Here is a 16,602-nt window from a genome sequence, read left to right on the forward strand (position 1 = left end):
CATTCTTTTAGAAATAATATGTCAGTTATAAAAGAATGGACAATACAAGTTAGAATAATGATGAAATAAATAAGTTATAAATGAAACAATTCATTTAGGAATTTCTTTGTTGCCAAATGTGATTAGACGCATGCGTAATTTGAACACACAAAGGCATCACATTATTGACCACGCTTCTGACGTCATAAAAAAGGGAATTCTCAATATATTAAGATGGGCTCGAGTAAGTTAGAAGAGTCAGAATGGTCGGAGAGAGCAGTAAAGACCGACCAGTCAGTCGAGTCGGTCAGAATGGGAGTTGACCCCCCTTTGAGGCGAAGGGGAGAAGATAATACCATGTAATCGTAAGAGCTTGAGTTCCTGATTCATCAATCATCCAGATAATAGAATAAAGAATCATCATGGATATTTTGAAAACTTGTCTTCATGATCATCATTATCACTGAAAGGTAAATGTATTTTTGCTTATCATCTGTGAATGAACTTTGTGTAACACCCTTCAAGTGTTAACAGTCTGCCCCCTCCATCATAAGTAATGAACCTCCTCTCTATGTGCAAAAGAACTGTATTTCACATCTTTCTATAAAATTGTGAAGTCCCAAGAATTGTCACAGTCGTCATCGTGATATAAACAGTATAGAAACGTCATTATCATCGTCCGCTCTTAACCCCCCTTATCTGTTGTTGTCTCAATATGTATCACCACTACACAACACTCCAACCCCTTTTTAAAAACGTCAGAAAAGCCATTGATTGGAGAGGGAGGCTCGAAAAAAGCGCCAGGCATTTTATACTAGAAAAGACATGTAAGATTACCTTAGGCATAAAAAACAAATAACAATGAAATCTTACAAAAAAAAAAAAAAAAAAAGAATCTATCATTGGAATCGTGTTGTGGCGGAGACTAATACGTCTTTTAAAATAATGCCTCCTCTCACCTTCTCCATAACCCAAGAGTTATCAGAATTAAGAAAACTTTAGAATTTTTTGATTGTTGACAGAGTACAAAATAGGCTTCGTGGCTTAGTGGGGGATGCCCTTTTCTCTTCCCTGCAACCTCTCTCCCAGAGGAGAGACGTTGCGAGCCTGTTTTTGTTTTATCGTTACTTCCATAGTAAGTGATCGTCTGAGCTCTAATCTCTGGTCCCCCTCGCCAATCTTTCATGATAAACACCCGTCTAGCTGAAACCACTGGCAAAAAATTTTCCCCACTCTTTATCTGTGCCAAAATCAAAACGTAGATTCCATAGGATATGTTCTCCATATAATCACACCTGACCGAATGGTTAATTGTAGGCATAGACCGATTCATTCCATCCAAAAATTCCAACAAAACCCTAACGGTCAGCCATCGTTCTTCCCAGAATGTGCCGCTGCCATCGCGCACAGAAATTGCTTTTTCCATAGCTACCAACGTAATAGATGTACTGAGATTAAAGTTGCTTTCAGGATTGCCAGCAACCACTGTAAAAGACTAATAAAAATGCAAGATAACTATATGCTCAGTTCGTTAAATCCAAAGTAGCGGCTTGGTTTCCACCAGTTATGGCAAATAGCAAACAGGTTCCTGAACAGAAACGTGCGTTCTATCCCAACTATCATCAATGAGCCTGAGGTCATCTCGTCAGCATACGACAAGGCCAAACTATTTGCCAAGAACTTTGCAGATAATTCTCTCCTATGTGACGAAGGCCATCAACTCCCCGTATTTCCCCCTATAACAGACAACACACTATGCAACATGCAAATATCTGTGCGTGAGGTCGCCAAGCTAATCAAGGACCTTGATTTCAGTAAAGCAACTGGCCCTGACGGCATTCCAATTATGGTACTGAAAAAGCTTCAACCAGAACTTGCCCCCATACTTACAAAACTATTTAAGCGTTGCCTTAAGGAGAAGTGCTTTCCAACACCATGGAAAACTTCATCAGTATGCCCTGTATTTAAGAATTCAGGTGATAAGTCGTCCCCCTCTCAATACAAACCAAGGAGTCTTCTGTGTGTCATGAGTAAGTTGCTGGAATCCATATTAAATAGAAAAGTAGTCAACCACCTCAGCAGAAATAACCTTCTTAGTGACACACAATATGGTTTCCGTTCTGCTAGATCTACAGCAGATATGCTATCTCATAGGATTAGTGAATATCTTGACAAAGGCTTCCTTTCTAGGGCAATTGCTCTTGATACATCAAAAGGCTTCGATAAGGTATGTCATGAGGGTCTACTTCACAAGATTTCCAGCTACGGTATAACTGGAAATATTTTCTCAATCATTAAATCATTTCTCTCTGATAGGCTCATAAGATTAGTGATTGCTGGGCAGAAATCAGAAGTATTAATGCTAGAGTCCCTCAGGGGTGCATCCTGGGTCCAACTTTCTTCCTGATCTACATCAATGATCTCCCAAAACACATACTTAAATCATTCGTTGACATCTATGCTGTTAACACGACCATCTATGGCAACACATCAAATGCCGTAAATAACAAAGTTCTCTCAGATTCTCTCTCCTCTGATCTTGAGCGCGTGGTACAATGGGGGAAGAGGTGGCTGGTTATTTTTAATGCATCTAAACCAAGCTCCTATCTTTAAATCACCAACGCTCTGATCCACATCTGGCATCAATTGAAATGGATGGCTCACGTTTAGGAGAAGCCCCATGTTTTGATAAGCTTCCGGGCTTGTCCTTTACTCCTGACCTGAAATTGATTTTTCCAGAGGGAGAGAGAGAGAGAGAGAGAGAGAGTGAGAGACAAAGAGAGAGAGAGTGTGAGAGAGAAAGGAAGAGAGAGAGAGAGAGAGAGAGAGAGAGAGAGAGAGAGAGAGAGAGAGAGAGAGAGCTGTAGGTCCAGCATAAAAAATTTATTTCTTTACCAAATGTTTAATGAATTCCCTTGGAATAGTGATAATAATAATGCTCATGTTATTCTGATTTATTTGAAATATTTTGTATATTTTGATATAATATCGATTAAAAAAATATATACTTTACAGATTTGGTTGTTACGGATTTTCCACTGTAACTATTTATACTAACCTACTTATAAAACACGCTAAGCGATTATTAATACTACCTTTATACAATAGCTGCTGGCTGCGACTATGCGTACTAACTGATCGCTTGTAAGGACTATTGATGCTATCTTTTCGTTTTAATCAAAGCTGCTCGTGTGCCCGGCCGTTTGTAAATAACTATTCTGTACTTCCACCTAACAATTTAATGAACAAAAAGATATAAAACTTGAATTTAACTTGAAAATACTAGTGGAACAATATAATCCTTAAAAAGGGACTCTTTACGTTCAACACCGGTATCGATTAATTTAACCAGAAGTTTGTTTACATTTTGAAATGAATAATAGGTTAAATTTAATTGCAGTATTATTTTAAATGTAAAGATGTGATTATAATTTAATTTTAATTAACCACGTGTTTAACAAATAACAACAAAGCAGGCCGAAGTTATAAAACGTGATTGGATGACGAACACGAGTGTTACCGCATTAGCGTATTACGCATCGGCTCTGATGTTGCACGTTGTTCGACTGAGGGAGCTGTTATTATTTTTATAAGGAAAGAATTTTTGCGTGTGTGACCTAGTTTTTTTAATTATTTATTTTGGCTTGTACTTTGCGCATTATTTTGTTATTATGATTTTATCTGTTTTTTTTTTATGGATATTTTTTGCCGGAGTTTTTGTTATAGGTAATTATTAACAGGAAAATTGGTGAAAGTCAAAATTAGCACTCGTAAGCTTTAGCTTGTACGTACTTCTCATAGAATGTCGTAGATCGAAACAATGAAATGTTATTTGGTGCTAGTGCATTTATTGATCTGCGCTATTTTTAAATAGTATTTTAAAGTTTAATTAAAGTTTTACGATACTTGTTTTTATTAAATTGTAAGGTGAAAGTACCCGCGCTATTTTTAAATAGTATTTTAAAGTTTAATTAAAGTTCTACGATACCTGAAACCGTTAAAAAATAATGATAACATAAGTGCATAAATACCAACATTTTTTTTGTTTTGTTTTGCTTTGCTTTGCATTAATTTTGTTTGTTTGTTAAATCCGGCCAAAAAAGAAAAAAAAAGAAAAAAAAAGAAAAAAGAAAAAGAATAACAACAAAAGAATACAAAACAATAATAGAAAAGAATCCGTAAAGTTCAAGCGAACTTAAAATTTTTACTTTTTATCTTTAAATAAAAAATAACGCAGATAATGTAAATCTTTAACTAAACTTGAAAATAATATTTAAAAATAGCGCGGATTCCATTTTGGCTTTCACCAATTTTCCTGTTAATAATTGCATACACTCTTGCAAAAAATATCCATAAAAAAATCAAACAAACAAAAAACCCCAGATAAAATCATAATAACAGAAATCATGCGCAAAGTTCAAGCCAAAAACAATAATAAAAACATACTAGGTCACACACGCAAAATTCTTTCCTTGTGAAAATAACGGTTCCCCCAGTCGAACTACGTACAACATCGGAGGCGATGCGTATTTCGCTATAGGGGTAATATTCGTGTACGTGCCCATTTTTGTACCGTGCTGAAATAATAATTTTAATATTTTGAAAGCCATTCTTAACATGGAGTGGAGAGGGTTTTTTGTATATATTCTGTGCTTCCATCTTATAATTGAATAAAAAAAAATTACAATCGAATAAAAATCAGATATCGTGAAACCTTGAATTGCACATGAAAATACTATTTACAAATAGCGTGGCACCAAAAATGCACACACGTATTTTAGGATCATTCTGGAAGGAGATATTATTTTTAAAAGAGACTACCCCCTAATATTTTTTAAGCATATTTTTAGTTAATTACTGTTGTTTTAAAAAAGGTAAAATTGATTTTCTAAGTGCTCGTCTTCTACCTCACTGGCTAAGTTGTTAGTGGTTCAACTTATTTTAAAGTGTTTATTCAGTTCAAAAACAAAACTACAGACCGCATAATAATTTTTAAAATATTTATACTTATTTGCTGTTGTTTTAAAAGAGGCAACATCGATTTTTCTACATAGCTTGCTAAGTTGTTAGTGGCTTAACTTATTTTAAAGTGTTTATTCAGTAAGAAAAACACGTAAAGGATTTCTCCTCCACTAAACGAGGACAGAAAAGGTTGCGTAGTCTCAGAACAGATACTAAACTTTGCTGCTAATAATAATACTAAATAAATAAATTTACCTTCAGATGAAACAAAGTTTTACTCACTGGCCGTATTAAATTTAAATAGCTAAACTTAACGAAGATTATATTTAGGATTAATTATAAATTGAATGCAGCGTAAAATTTAGGAAAACTCGTCCATTTTTGATAGGTAGGAAAACTCTCCATTATTGAATACATATCGAGAAAACACATTTTAGGACCGTCATTGAAGGGGGTATTGTTTTTAAAAGAAACTACACCCCATAATATTTTTTTAAATATATTTACTTGTTTACTATTGTTTAAAAATATATAAAATCGATTTTTAAGTGTTCATTTTCTACCGAGCTTTGTAAGTTTTTAAATTTAAATTTTTAAAAGTTTATTTAGTTTTAAAAAAAAGTAGTGTCGGTTTACTGTAGAAAAAAAATGTTCGACATGAGAGTCTCAAGAATTCTGATAATCGCTCCAAAATAGAAATTTAAAGAAAATACTGAAGTAGATATTATTTAAAAAAAAATCTCCCCCTCCAAAAGAAAATAAATTTGTATATTCTTTAAAGTAATATCTAAGATCAGTGTTCTACAAAAATCGAACTATCGGAGTGGATACAGTTGATTATGTAACGCAACTGAACGGAACGAAGTCACAGAGTCAAGACATGAAAACAAAACAATATATTTATTAAAAAATACTTTATTTTTTTAACACATCTTGTATTATTACGAAGCACAAAAAAGAAAAAAAAACTTGTATTATTGAATAATAAAACAAATATTACATAATGTGATGATACTTTTCATGTTATGCTGAGCATGTTTTATTAATTAATAAATATCATTTTATTATTTTTGTTGTTATTAATGTTGTTGATAAACATAATCTTAAAAAGTTAGGTATTTTCTTGAAAAAAGATTTCTGACTCAACAGAAAAATATTAAACACAATGTTTATCCGGAATATTATTTTTCCGAAAACTATTAACATTAAACTTTAAAAAGGAAGATACTAGAATTAAAAAGAAATAATATTTTATTTACACTCAATCAGATGTGCCATATGCACTAATAAAATGTAATTGGCATTTTTTTGCACTTTTTATTTAATTGTTCTCATTAGGTTTAATTTACAATTTACTCACTAAATTCGCATCTATCAAAACTTTTATTATCTACACTATATTATTCGAACCTTCCCTCTTGCTTTTCATTCTTACTCACGAGGTTAATCAATCCTCTCGTTATTTATTAACATGGAATAAAGAAAAGAATAAATAAAAAGATTAGAACAATCCATTAAAACAAAAGAAATAATACCGTTAATACTGATACAGTTTAATCCTAAGAAACAGAAATTGTATAATGAGGAAGACTTTTTTAATATTTTAGATTTAACTGACTTTTCAAACTCATTTTTCTAGATTTTAACAATATTTCTTACCTAAAGAAAAAATAATAGAAATTATAGACAATATACGATTGTCAATTCGTATTTCTTGACGGTATTAGGTTCTTATTCAAGCTATATTGTCACCTCTATTCGTGCATATAGGAAAAGCTTATTTAAATTATCATCGTCTTACTATTTATTGAGTATAACTTTGTTATTTCATGGTGAGACAGAACCTTATCTACAGAAAAATATTTACTTTTGGCAATTTTCTTTATAAATATATAGTTTGTAGAAGGAAATCGTCTCAGAAATCGAATACGCCTTTGAATAGTTACATCAATGTCAATTGCAGCAACGACAAAATATATCCCAAGAATACACTAAACAAAACTGAAAAAAAGACGTAAATAGAAAACCACAAGTATCATGTTGAAATGTATATTCCATGAACGTTTGTATAAATGTGGCAAATATCAATAAGAATATATAAGCAGATATTTATCTGAAGACATTCAGAAAGCATTAAATCGAATTAGACATTTTTGTTGTATAAAACTACAGCGTATTAAATATTCTATCAGAACTTCGCCAGCTAAATGAGAACATAACTCCCCCCTTGGAGTGGGTGTTCTGCTCTACCAACACATTTGTGAATTAGAAGATCATACTAAAGTACTTTCTAATTGCATTATGAGCATCTTGTATTCTGAAATCGCCGCCCATCTTGTATCGTGATACTATTATGAAGAACTGTTTTGTTATGAGAAAATAGTTAATAATGGTCAAAAGAAAGAAAAGGAAAAATAAATATCCAAGCAAGAGACGTGGTAGAACCTTATGCAGAATACACGAAAAATGAGAAAATAAGATTTGAAGACAAACGGAGAGATATAGGCGAGAAAGAGCGAGAGGAAGTGGAAGAAAATATGATCAGTTAATTGTATAGAGGAGGTGCACGTCTAAATAGCATGAAAATGAAGCGGAAAATGGTGGAAATAGATATCTGACACATGTAAAGTATAGTCAATATTATTTACAACGTAACGTCCCGCAATTGAAAAAGAAAAAGAAATATAAAATAACTAGATAGAAACCTTAATAGGATATAATAATATTTAAATATAACATTTACATGTAATCGAGAAATGTTCTATATAAATGGCATGTTCATTTTGAAGCATTTTTATTCAAGAGTGACGCCATAGTTATTTTAATTCGGGAAAAATATTTTTGAAGTAGGTGCAATGGAAATAACACAACCGTAGAAGTTGCATGTAGTTTATGATCAGTACATTCGCCATTGCAATGCATGCGCTGGTGGGAAACATAATGCGAGATTCTGTCACGCCATCGATTTTATTTAGAACAATGAATAGAACCGCTCACGCTTCAAACAAAGCAAGAACGAAAGACAATCGGCCTTTGATACGAACGCGTTCATGGATAACATTCAAGATATCAGAGAACCAAAAGTCGTCATGGGACATAAAATGACTGTCTTTCATGACCTTTTGAGTTTGGCCAAGAAGGCGAATAAAACCTTGTTATAGTTGGAGGCATTGAACCGTAAAATAATTGCTTTTGGAGATATTATTTTCTATGAATAGAGATTCACTACAATAGTTTTAGAAAAGCCATCATGGCATATCGATAATGTTATGCCTGTTTGCGATATTTTCTTTTGTGATGCGATGTTTAGAAGACACTCAAAGCACGTTCTTTCACTATTTTAATCACTTTTTAATGGAAACCGAATTGCTGTAACCTAACAATAGTTAACATTTATTAATATCTCGCTAGGGATGTGCATATGTTTCAATATTTGTAGTTAGAGGATTAGTTGCTAAGCTAAATAAGTGATTATTATGAATTTTGGAACTTATCATAAATGCGTAAGTTTGGATAATGTTGGCTGTATTTTGTTTAATATAGTTTTGTTTGAAGATAGAAAAAAGGGGATGGAGGTGTTTTGTTAAAATTCAGATATTTGATTTAAAAAAAAAATTACAATGATTATTCGACAAGAATTCATAGATATTCTTCAAAGTTAAATTTGTTGGGGGTATTTAAAATGTGTAAAGGGCATAATATGTTAAAATTAAAGGTTGCAAATTGGAATGACACTTGATTAACATATATTTAGCATAAAACTTAAATTGGAGTCATTTAAAAAATCAAAACATGTAATAAATTGTTATCAAAAGTCGAATGCAGATTCCAGACATAAGAGATAGTATAATTTTACTTTATATTTGATCTCAGTAAGGATTCATAAAAGTGTTAGATTACAGTTCTGTTTCAGGAATTAATTTTCCGTCTTGAAACTTCTAAATACACTAGAATATATTTCGATTCGGCAGAAAACAACTTAACAATTTAAAAAAAACGTATTTGGTGAAAATCAACTATTTAGGCTTTCCATTTCCTTGCCACTCATTATGTGTTGGAGTACTGAAAGTTTTTGTAGCTATTTATAGCGTATAATTACAGCAATAGACATTACAACAACATTGCCATATGGGATATGCTTCAGTTAGTTTATAAAAAATACATTTTCACAGCTACGAGAAAAGAATGCAATAGAACTGATTACATATTTTTCATGAATTTCCTTTGCCTCCCGTTCTAACATAGTGCACATAAGGGCGTGGAAAGTATCAGCAACAACGGAAGGTTGCCAACATGTACATGGATGAGCAGCAACAGCAGAAAATTGGGCATATGCAAATTAGAAAGTGTGCACGAAAAGAGGCTAAAAAAAGTAGAAAAATGTAACACGTGCTCGCGAGGGATAGAAAGTTGGCGTCAGAAATAATGATCGTGTAAAGCGAAGGCGGGAAATAGCTGGCTGCAGCTGTCGTGTGGTGGGAGGAAGGAGAAGCGCAATCATTCAAAATGGACGTGTGACAGCGAGAAATTCTTTTAAAGTGATGCCGAAAATAACGGTAATAAAAATACTTGTTGACAAGGAAAAAATGTCGTCCAAAATATTTATTATTTATCGCATTTGTTTGTAACGACAGCGTTACACCGTTCACTCTTCATCGTAAATATGTATGTCGCTAATTATTCTGTTGGACGCATGCGTTTGTCCTTCTTTGAAGGAATTTCGCCTTTAAAGTATCTTCCCCTTTCCTGCTTATTTTCCTCATAAAATCTACTGAACGCGATTATATGACGTCTGTTTTTATCTTTATTAATTGGATCCATACATATCGCTATACCCGAAATCATATTACAATTTCATATGCTATATTTGATTACACACCTTGATCATAAACGCTTTCTCAAAATCTCTGATTTACTGATTATTTTCAAAGTCTTCCTTACTCCAAATTATTTGTTATCATCATTTCTGAATTTTTATTTAAATAAACTTCGCAATTCATACCAAGGTAATATCCCTATTATTTTAAAATTCTCACGATATCAAAAATATCTGACGTACAAATGGTAGATAATGAAGATAGTTAAGTGATACTTGTGAAGGGTGAGGTCATAATGCTTGGCACTTTTCCAGGTGATAGTACAGAAGTAGCTCCTTGAAAAGCTAAATGTTGCGTATGGATGTATGTACCTTGATTTGTTACGATCGTGAATGGCTGTCATGCTAATGTCTCCGGTTTACCTTCAATTTTTTACCTCTGTATTCATCGTTTTCAGTTAAAAGTCTGTACCGTCAAATTATTATTGGTCATTATGCAACTTAATCATCTTTTGTTCTTTTTATCTCCTTGAATCAAGTGGCTTCATGTTTTGTTTGATGCGACATATAATCAACTAATGACTTACCCAGAGTGCCATGGTATGATCTCGTCGTAAAATATCGCTACGTTATCTGCACTCGCGAATCAAAGTATACCTTCATAGTTGAAATAACCAGAAGCGGCAAATATTATTTTTACATATCGACTATTGATCGGATAACAGCTTAAATCATCATTTTATTTCAAACAACAAACGAATCCAGAATATTCACTTTTGCGCGTACTATAAATACCGAAACAGATATCTTTCTTCCACCTTTTCGACACTTTTCATCTTCCAGCGACAACGTTTGCGTACAATGCATTCTGCCTAAACCTTACTCGACAAGTAAGACACATACAACGAGAGATAAAAACGGACTACTAGGCATAACAACAGCGTATAATACTATAAAACGAATTCTCTCACACAAAAATTCATAATATATGACACACACACTTTTTTGTCCATGCATATCGACATGTCTATTCTATTTATATATAGTCACAATCATAATCGCATGGTACTAGCTAAAATGAACATACGTAATCAATTTCTGCTTACAGACAAACCAGCTTTATTCGCCTAAAACGACGTTAGATAATTTGAACGCTCATTCCAAAATACATGCTCCCCAGTAATCAGACAGGCGGCAAAATCCTACATCTTCACTGATGAGATCCCTAGATGCTGGAAAGACTTTTACTAAAAAGGTTATTCCTTGGGACTGATATACTATGAAATGATCCCCCTTTATCCGGCTTCTCTGTTTGTACTAACACGCAGAAGTTCACATGTAATATAAAAAATATCTCATTATTCAACTCCCCACAGTCCCTAATTAGACTCAATTTCAAATAATAGGGACAATATGGCTTGTTTGGGATGAAAAAGAAAAAAATACTCTGCATAGTATGTTGTCTAAATAAATTGTTAATAAAATTAATTATTGTGTATGGATAGACTTATGTAATTCCTTTTGATTATCGACTTTCGTTGTATATCACCATTATGTTGCATAGGACGCGGTGACATTTAATATTTCATAAACATTCACGCGATGTTGTACATTTTCAAACATCTACAGGCACAATTCATATCCTGCGAATTTTCTTAGGGGAAATGTAAGTTTTGCACTGTTGCTATTTACTTTTCATCTCGTACCGAATTCAAGGCCATCATAACAATCAACTAAAGCTGCGAAAGAATACTAATGTCGACTTGGAAAATATTTTCTGAGATTTATATTCCAAGATCTTTACGATATTTTATTCTCTAAACACGGAAGGTGTAATTAAACTCCTGAGTATTCTAAAAGTAAAATTACGAAAAGATTTACAATTAAATAAACTAAAAATAACGAAACCTGTTAAAATAAAAAAACTCTATTAAACAATTTGTATGGGTTTCTGAATTTTTGATAATTCTTAATATTTAGATAATTCACACTACAATTCTAATCATAAGTTTATTCGCACAACGTTTCGGTCGATGTAACCTTCAACCTTATTGAAGTGTATCTTGTTGGACTCGAAACACTTTACCTGGAATTTCGAACGGAATCCTTTATTTAATCCACGGGGGGTAACATGCTCTCTTTCAGTCAGAGATGACTGGGTAGATGTCTTCAGTAACTTGGAATGGCTGACGGAACGAGATCATGTCCGTATGGATTAAATAAAGGGTTCTGTTCGAAATTCCATGAAGATTCCCGAGTCTGACAGAAAGATTCCCCAGCATCACATTGAATAATATTTGAGAAGGAAAAGTAAAATAATTCATAAAATGCAGCTTGAAATTGAAACCTGATGATTAAATTGCATGTTAGAGATTTTATTATCAGGATAATAAAATAAACCACTTCTTTATTTAGGAATATACTTTTACATTACAAGGGTTGCAAATGTTCGAAATGCAAAAAAAACAAAAAAACAAACAAACAAACAAAAAAACAAAAAACAAACTTTATATGTATTAATTTTGAAGATGAACATTGATAATCGGTATTACATACATCCTTCGGATTACTGTTCTAATCTTCGGTTTTATTTTCATATGGTTTCGGTTAATGTAACCTCTGACCTTCTGCGACAAGATGCACTTAAAAAAGGGCCAGAGGTTAGATCGATCGAAACGTTGTGCAATACCCTACAAAATGAGAACAGTAGTCCGATTGATCTAAATAATACGGATTTTTATCGGGTAAAAACAAAAATGAAACTTAATTTACAGCTTAAAAAAAAACTGATATTTGAAGGAATACCATCAAAACATTTGAAAATAAATGCAACATAGCTAAAATATTTTTGTTCATTTTTTTTAGTAATGAGTCGACACTGATTAGTATCTAAGGGCACATGCTGATAATAATTAAAAGGACGTTCAGTTGAACAATTATTCTTGGCACAGAAGTGTGTACGAATAGGCTGAATGTGACAATTAGAGATAATGAAAAATGTTTTTTTTTAAATATTAAACTTGAGATTAGTTAGGAACCAGTTTTGTGGTATTGTGTTCCAAAGAATGAACGTTCTGGAAGAAACTGTTTTTCCTTAATTTTAGCTGATTGAGATTTATTTTACTGATTCAATTTTTTTTTCTCTTCACATTACGATATGCAAATCCATCCAAATATTTTGAAGTAGATTCTAGTTAGTTACTAGTGAGAAACTAGTAATCTTACATTAAAAAAAAACAACTAATAAACTGTAGAAGCGAAATAGCTACGAGTTGTACGCATACAATAATTTTCCGAAATTAGAAAAATAACATACCCAAATATAAAAAGTAAAAGACAAGAAATAAAATTAAAATACAATACGAGTTAATATCTTAGGTTTCCTTCCTTCTCTTACTTCAAATGGGCATTTTATCAGAGTTACGGATTTGGGGGGCATTACCTTCCCCCTTTTAGAAATGTTGAAGATCTGGTCCGTTTTATATTAATTATTGGTCTACTTTTCGCTCTGCCCGGAGAACTGGCTCGCAAACTCTGCTATTCTCTTCTACTCACTCTACAACTTCTATATTTTCTGCCTAAAATCACCTTTGTAGTTATTTTTATATCGAAATAAAATTTGGGGCTGTAAGATGCAGCTTTCTTCGATAACCACCACATCTGGCCACCGAAATCTCCGTTAGATAGCGATTGGTTAAATGCCAATTTTGCACTTTTCGCATAGCAATTAGGATGCAAGGATTTCTCTCGGTTCTCACGATCAGTTGACACCCCGGAGTCATCAGATATCCATCGATCTAACTAAACCGAATGAAGTTTTATTTAATAATTTAACTTTATTTAAAGTCCAATAACTCTGATTGTGTAAAATCTCGAGCCATAGCTAAAACAATAATTATTCTTATCGTTAAATTTGACAATCCAATATATCTTTGCATAATCCACACACGCACACACATCCTCTCTCTCTCTCTCTCTCTCTCTCTCTGTATATATATATATATATATATATATATATATATATCCTAGTGGATAAATGAATGGTCTCTGCCTAGGGTTAACTTAATGAGTATCAGCCCTGGAAATTCTGTAATATTTCTATTTTACATACGATAATCAGTTGGTACAGTATTAGCTTCACTCATTCGGCCCAGGAGCTGCATCTCACTCTGTTAGCCACACTGATGAGACCCTTATCTTTAATGGTTTTCTGCCAACCTTTAGCGTTTCGCCTAAGTCGTAATATTCATATAAGTTACCAACTGCTACGTACTCAATACTGCAGCGTACACTCTCTGCTTTTCTACCTTGCAACTAACGTTGAGGTACCAGCGTAAACGAGTCAGTTTTCTTAGCGCTAGACCTCACCAGCGATACATTACCTGTTAGTTTATACTCTCCAACTACTTCCATGAATGTTTCCAGTCAGTTTCATATGAGCATTTCATGCGCAGTCTTAGTGGTGGGCTTAGCTCCTTCCATCAATGCATTAGACAACTACTGTCGCGCGCGTGCCTAATACGTCATCGAAATCAGTGATGTATCATCACACTGAAGAGCAAGATTGAGTCTACATAACAAAGTGTCCAACTCGGCTAAATTTATATGTGGTGTATAACGTTCTGGGCGTAGTAGAAAATATCTTCAATGGCATTTCTGTTTGCTTCTAGCAAAATACCATTAACTAGAGAACTAGCATCCACCCATACGATAATTTCAGTCCCGCTAGTATACCATCTTCACTTTGCTCGATCGCCATGGTGCAAATTACTCAGCAAATCAATTATCATGGTATTTAAAGGAATATCTTTGGTTTCATCGTCCTAGCTCCATGTAACGAGGACTTTCGGGGTATCACAATCTCGTTCCCCCTCCAGAGATACGCCTCTCTCCTGGACATCCGGGTCATATACTTGCGCACTTGTTTTAATTTGTCCAGCTGGCTTGCATGTTAACCCATAGCTCTTTTCACTTTCTCAACCAGTAATATTTTCCATGAACATGCATGCCATTTATGTATACCACATTAATAACATGGTATTATCGGATGTATATTACGGTTAGTGCGTTGGTTGACACTCTGCCTCAAACAATATCTAGCTAAATCATTAGGTTCACAACACCCGGCATTAGACGCACTAGCGGGGATGTTTTAGATTAGAAGGCAGCAGTTATAGGTTCTTTTACAGACTCATCTTCAATTAGCACAGCCCTGGCTCTGTCATAAAATTACTATCGAATTAGAACTTCCATTCTAAGTTAAGATCGAATAATTTCTCTTACTTGATAGAGTAGTCCGTTCACGAAAGCACATCGAATCCAGCATTCCTAAGGTATTTTCCCTATTAGTATCACCAAACACTGTAGAAAAAGAACTCATCCCCAGTTTCCTCTGGGCGATATTTGCGCTTAGTAACGTGGCCCATAGCTAAAAAGGTCTATTCGGTAAGGTTTTATCATGCCTGTTTTATCTCCTCAATATTGCCTAGCTGTTCTTTAGATAACTGACAGTACGTTTCTCTCGCAGTACCTTTAACACGCAATGACACGAGTCGCTCAGTCTTATCTATCTCACACAATCTGTAAGGTCCCCCAACTATCCAACAATAAACATGTCCTTTAACGAAACACTGAATTCAGGAAATTGTGGCAAATGTATTTGCTTCATTGCCATCTTTGCATATTAAAATTATCCATTACACTGTCTTGAATCTATTCCCTGCATCATACGCACATTTCCAAAAAAAATTTACTATAACAGCGATTACTAATGTCCAAAATGTTCGCCATTTTCATCACAGCATTAATATCCTCGTCGCAAATGACAAAAATTAACGTAATTTTCACGAGTTTACAAACAAGAGATATGTAAATGATACATTATTGATAAAATAGCGTTGATAAACCTAAACACATCCCGTTGGCTTTATTACACACTTGTTGATATTGTAAAATAGCAGATCATCTCCAATGAATCATTTACAAAATATCGTTTGCAATCGACGAGACTTATGATTTATATTAGTGACGAATGACTGAAAACCAGAAAAATTAAAAACATGACCCCACAAAAAAATCTAAAACGCAATTATTTGTGAATTCTAAAATGTATCCAAATTCTTTATAATTTTCCAAATGCTATACATCAATTAATTCTATTTACTTCATTATAATGTATTGAAATGGCCAACTTCATGTCAGTATTGGATTTAATTAGATTTTTGACATGATTTTGTAAATATGATTTGAAAAATCGTTTTATTTTATGGTGTTTAATAGTAATCTCAATAAATATTAATGAATAAGCAAAATATATAATTATCAAAGCTATTTTGATACTAGAAATATGCTCACATGAAATGGCTTAATAATTATATATATATATATATATATATATATATATATATATATATATATGTGTGTGTGTGTGTGTGTATGTTTAATTATTTTGGAAGAGTACATCACTGGTAATACACGCTTATATATATGTGTGTGTGTGTATATATACTTATTTTTTTAGAAAATACATAACTGATAATACACGCTTATATATATATATATATATATATATATATATATATATATAAATTAAGCATACATACACACACACACACATATATATATATATAGTGTGTGTATATGTATGCTTAATTTTTTAGAAATGTACATCACTGGTAATACAGGCTTAGACTCTCGCTAGATTAAAATATTTTAAATAATTTAATAGAAATGTACTTTTAGAGTATCGATAATTTAACTAAAGAATTTCTAATAATAGATATAACTAACTCACTGGCATTAAAGCACGCTACAACTCTAGAAATGGTTACATTTTTGATAGGATG

At 33.0% G+C, this 16,602-nt stretch overlaps 1 long non-coding RNA gene across 1 annotated transcript in view; it reads left to right on the plus strand.

The window, feature by feature from the left end:
* Positions 1-223: 223 nt before the first annotated feature.
* LOC145283524 (uncharacterized) overlaps positions 224-16,602 on the plus strand; it is a 177,533-nt gene continuing 161,154 nt past the window's right edge. Inside the window, exon 1 of the long non-coding RNA XR_013868627.1 lies at positions 224-449. This is a non-coding gene — a long non-coding RNA (uncharacterized LOC145283524). The remainder of the gene's footprint in view (positions 450-16,602) is intronic.

This window comes from Euprymna scolopes, chromosome 1, assembly GCF_053919585.1.
Source record: "Euprymna scolopes isolate OS-2025 chromosome 1, ASM5391958v1, whole genome shotgun sequence".
Lineage (NCBI taxonomy): Eukaryota > Metazoa > Mollusca > Cephalopoda > Sepiida > Sepiolidae > Euprymna > Euprymna scolopes.